Here is a 5,554-nt window from a genome sequence, read left to right on the forward strand (position 1 = left end):
ACTGCAATATTATGGTAAGTTTTAAAATTGGAAAGTATGAGTTCTCCATCCTCACTCTTATTTTATTTTTATTCTAGTTTTGAGATGGAGTCTCCCTCTGTCACCCAGGGTGGAGTGCAGTGGTGCCTCCCAGGCTCAAGGGATCCTCCTGTCTCAGCCTCCCGAGTAGCTGGGATTATAGGCATGTGCTAACATGCCTGGTTAATTGTTTCATGTGTTTTTAGTAGAGATGGGGTTTTGCCATGTTGGCCAGGCTGGTCTCAAACTCCTGACTTTAAGTGATCTGCCTGCCTTGATCTCCCAAAGTGTTGGAATTACAGGTGTAAACCACTGTACCTGGTTTGTTTTTAGTTCTGAGAGACAGGGTCTCACTCTATCACTCAATTTGGAGTGTCATGGCTCACTGTAGCCTTGATCTCCTAGGCTCACCCGATCCTCCCACCTCAGCTTTCTGAGTAGCTTGGATCACAGGTGTGTACCACCATGCCTAGCTGATTAAAAAAACTTTTTTTTGTTAGAGATAGAATTTAACTTTGTTGTCCAGGTTGGTCTTAAACTCCTGGCCTCAAGAAATCCTCCTGTCTTGGCTTCCCACAGCACTCAGATTATAGGAGTAAGCCACTGTACCTGGCCTATGTTCTTCTTCTTTTTTTAAATCTTTATTTTAATTTTTTTTTTTCCGAGATGGAGTTTTGCTCTTATTGCCCAGGCTGGAGTGCAGTGGTGCGAGCTCGGCTCACTGCAACCTCTACCTCCTGTGTTCAAGCGATTCTCCTGCATCAGCCTCCTGAGTAGCTGGGATTACAGGCGTCTGCAACCACACTTGGCTAATTTTTTGTTTAGTAGAGACGGGGTTTCACTGGTTGGCCAGGCTGGTCTCAAACTCCTGACTTCAGGTGATCCACACTTTTCGGCCTCCCAAAGTGCTGGGAGTACAGGTGTGAGCCACCACGCCCAGCCTAATTATTATTTTTTGTTTTGTTTCTTTTTTAAAGGTTGTTTGAGCTAGTGTGGGTCCTTTATGTTTTCATATGAATTTTAGGATCAACTGGTCAATTTCTGCAAAAAAAGCCAATTAGAATTTTGCTAGCTAGGGATTGCATTGCATTTGTAGATCAATTTGAGTATTGCCATATTAATATTATGTCTTTTAATTCATGAACACAGGATGTCTTTCCGTTTATTTAGATCTTCTTTAATTTATTTAACAATGTTTTGTTCTCTTCAGTGTACAAGTTTTTTTTTTTTTTTTTTTTTTGGAGACAGAGTCTTGCTCTTGTTGTCCAGGCTGGAGTGCAATGGTGCAATCTCAGTTCACTGCAACCTCCACCTCCTGGGTTCAAACGATTCTCCAACTTCAGCTGTGATTACTGGCATGAGTCACCACGCCTGGGTAATTTTTGTGTGTTTTTAGTAGAGACAGGGTTTCGTCACATTGGCCAGGCTGGTCTCAAACTCCTGACCTCAAGTGATCCACCTGTCTTGGCTTTCCAGAGTGCTGGGATAACAGGTGTGAGCCACTGTGCCCAGCCCAGTGTACAAGTTTTATATTTCTTTTGTTAAATGTATATCTATGTATTTTATTTTTTGATGTTATTATACATAGATTTCCTTTTTTAAATAATTTTTTCTTGAGAAAATACATAGACTTATTTTCTTTATTTTATTCTCAGAATTTTCATTGATTGCACATAGAAATTTTCACTGCTTGTATGTAAAAATATAATTAATTTTTGTATGTTGATCTTATAGCTTACAACTTTGCTGAACTCACTTATTAGTTCAAGTGTTTTTTTAATGTATTCCTTAGGGTTTTTCCACATATCAGATCACACAGATTAAGCATGTGCAATGGTTGCAGCTGAGGGTGTTGCAGAAAACTGTTGCCTATGTGAAAAAAGTCTCCCCTGGCTTCACTTTTCTGCCCATCACCAGCATGTCTGTGGTACCTACCGCCTAATCACTCACAGACTAGCTGGTCACAGAGGAGGAGACCAATTAGGTCAGGAACAAGTACATCCAGCAGACCAAGCCCCTCACCCTGGAGCACACCATCAACCTGTATCCTATTATCAATTATACTTTTTTTTTTTTTTTTAAAGACATAGTCTTGCTCTGACGCCATGCTGGAGTACAGTGGCGTGATCTCGGCTCACTGCAACCTCTGCCTCCTGGGTTCAAGCAATTCTCCTGCCTCAGCCTCCCCAGCAGCTGGGACTACAGGCGAGCATCACCACGCCCAGCGAATTTTTTGTATTTTTAGTAGATACTGGGTTTCACCGCATTGACCAGAATGTTCTCGATCTCTTGACCTTGTGATCCGCCTGCCTTAGCCTCTCAAAGTGCTGGGATTATAGGCGCAAGCCACTGAGCCCAGCCTTTTTTTTTTTTTTTTAAAGGAGTCTTGCTCTGTTGCCCATGCTGGAATACAGTGGCACAATTTTGGCTCACTGCAACCTCTGCCTCCTGGGTTCAAGTGATTCTCTTGCCTCAGCATCCCAAGTAGCTGGGATTACAGATGTGTGCCACCACACCCAGCTAATTTTTGTATTTTAGTAGGGATGGGGTTTTGCCATGTTGACCAGGCTGGTCTTGAACTCCTGACCTCAGGTGACCTTTCCACCTCAGCCTCCCAAAGTGCTGGGATTATAGGTGTGAGTCACTGCTCCCCGCTATCAATTATACTTTTGGTACGATAGAGCCCCCATATGAGAAAGACAGCTCTGTTCAGTCAGATTTCAGCAAATAAGGGAAGAATTGGATAAACTTGAAATAAGGAGGAATGTAGGAGATTCTGATTGTTCACGAGCACTGGCCTGCCTACTCTATGTATTACTGCGACAGCTGGGAGCAACTTTCCTCAAGTTGGTAAAGGTCAGGAGGCAGGTGAAAGCTAGATTGGTGAAGGCCCTGGTGGTAGGCCAGGTGCCATGGCTTATGCCTGTAATCCCAGCACTTTGGGAGGCCGAGGCAGGTGGATACCTTGAGGTCAAGAGTTCAAGATCAGCCTGGTCAACATGGGGAAAGCCCATCTCTATAAAAATGCAAAATTAGGGCCGGGCGCGGTGGCTCAAGCCTGTAATCCCAGCGCTTTGGGAGGCCGAGGCAGGTGGATCACAAGGTCAAGAGATCGAGACCATCCTGGTCAACATGGTGAAACCCCATCTCTACTAAAAATACAAAAAATTAGCTGGGCATGGTGGCACGTGCCTGTAATCCCAGCTACTCAGGAGGCTGAGGCAGGAGAATTGCCTGAACCCAGGAGGCGGAGGTTGCGGTGAGCCGAGATCGAGCCATTGCACTCCAGCCTGGGTAACAAGAGCGAAACTCTGTCTCAAAAAAAAAAAAAAAATGCAAAATTAGCCAGGCATGGCAGCATGTGCCTGTAGTCCCAGCTATTTGGGAGGCTGAGGCCAGAGAATCGCTTGAATCTGGGAGGCAGAGGGGGGTTGCAGTGAGCAGAGATTGCACCACTGCACTCCAGCCTGGGTGACTCTGTCTCAAGGAAAAAAGAAAAAATTACCTGATGGTGAACTTAACCCAGGAGAAGATGAAGCTGAAGCACTAAATGCTTAATGACTGGGATACTGGGTCATCAAGGTGGAGTTCTGCAAGATGCAAGACTGAGTCATTGATGACTGCATTGGTAACTGGTGGAGATCAAACTTTGAAGCTCCTCAGCATCCATATATTTCTGCACATATTACAAAGACTAAGGAACATAAGAAGTTGTTTCTGGCTCAACTTCAAGAAAAAGCCTTGTTTGCAATCTCTAAAAATTACAAAGTCATAGTTGCACCATTGTTTGAATTGTATAACAATGGACTAGGGTATGGACCTAACATTTCCAGTCTCCCTCAGCTGTTGAGCAGTTTCAAATTTATATACAACTGAATTCCTCTGTACTGGAGAAGTAAAAGAAGCCATTTCTGTGAGCACAGCTATACACAGCGTAGAAGAATGCATGCGATAGAAAAGATTTTTGGGCTGGGCATGGTGACTCACCCATGCAATCCCAGTACTTTGGGAGGCTGGGGCAGGAGAACTGCTTGAGCTTGAGAGTTCTAGACCAGCCTGGGCAACAAAGTGAGACTCTGCTCTAAACACACACACACACACACACACACACACACAGAAGCACACCTCCTGCCTCAGCTTTCTGAGTAGCTGGGACAACAGGAACATGCCACCACGCCTGGCTAATTTTTTTGTATTTTTGGTGGAGATGGGGCTTCGCCATGTTGCCAGGCTGGTCTTGAACTCCTGGGCTCCAGCAATCCACCTGCCTTCTCCTCCCGAAGTGCTGAGATTACAGGCAAGAGCCACTGTACCCAGCCAACTTTATCTATTTTTCTTGTCTAATTGCCATATCTAGAACCTCTAGGACCAAGTTGAATAGAACTGGCAAGAGCAGGCAGGCAGTTTTTAAAAGGCTTTATTGGCTAGGCACAGTAGCTCATACCTGTAATCCCAGCACTTTGGGAGGCTGAGGTGAATGAATCACCTGAGGTCAGGAGTTTGAGACCAGCCTGACCAACATGGAGAAACCCCGACTCTCCTAAAAATACAAAAATTAGCTGGGCTTGGTGGCACATGCCTGTAATCCCAGCTACTCAGGAGCCTGAGGCAGAAGAATCGCTTGTACTTGGGAGGCAGAGGTTGCAGAGAGCCAAGATTGCATATTGGACTCCAGACTGGGCAACAAGAGAAAATCCCCCTCAAAAAAAAAAAAAAAAAAAAAAAAAAAAAAAGGAAAAAAGGCTTTATTTTACCTGAGACCTGTTAGAAAGAATAGTGGCAGAGAAAAAATATAAAGCTTCCTACCTGTCTTGGGGACAGAAAGAGATTGAACTACCTTTTTGGGGAAATTATTATTTTGAGATGGAATCTCCCTCTGTTACCCAGGCTGGAGTGCAGTGGCACTATCGTGGGTCACTGCAACCTCTGCCTCCCTGGTTCAAGCTATTCTGTCTCAGCCTCCCGAGTAGCTGGGATTACAGGCTCATGCCACCACGCCCAGCTAATTTTTGTATTTTTAGTAGAGATGGGGTTTCACCATATTGGTCAGGTTGGTCTCGAACTCCTGACCTCAGGTGATCCACCTGCCTCAACCTCGCAACGTGCTGGGATTACAGGTGTAAGCCACCTTGCCCAGCTGGGGAAATTATTTGTAGTTCTTATGCAGCTTAAGGGTCATTTCTTTTTTTTGAGGCAGGTTTTTTTCAATATTAGCTTCATTGATGTACATGACATATGTCTTCTTTTAGGTTTTTCAGTAATGTTTTGTATTTGTCTCCAGAAAATGTTTACATTTACATAATTTTTTTTTTCAGGCACAATGTTACATGCTGGATATAGAGTTGTGAACTAAACATGTATGGTTTCTGACTTTTTGGAGATTGCAGTCTAGTTAGACTGACGGCCATACATGAAATGCAAGTTCAACTTAAAAATGCTACAGTAGATTAATAATTATAATAATTTCAGCAGTCACTTTACAGAGAAACAATTTTGTACCAAGCACTATTTTTTTTTTTTTTTTTTTTTTTTTTTT

At 43.7% G+C, this 5,554-nt stretch overlaps 1 pseudogene; it reads left to right on the forward strand.

The window, feature by feature from the left end:
• The window catches only part of LOC116556437, an 8,576-nt pseudogene extending 4,682 nt beyond the window's left edge, over positions 1-3,894 (forward strand).
• The last annotated feature ends 1,660 nt before the right edge of the window (positions 3,895-5,554 follow it).

The sequence above is a fragment of the Sapajus apella genome, unplaced genomic scaffold, assembly GCF_009761245.1.
Source record: "Sapajus apella isolate SASKATOON/1434 unplaced genomic scaffold, GSC_monkey_1.0 scaffold16, whole genome shotgun sequence".
NCBI lineage: Eukaryota > Metazoa > Chordata > Mammalia > Primates > Cebidae > Sapajus > Sapajus apella.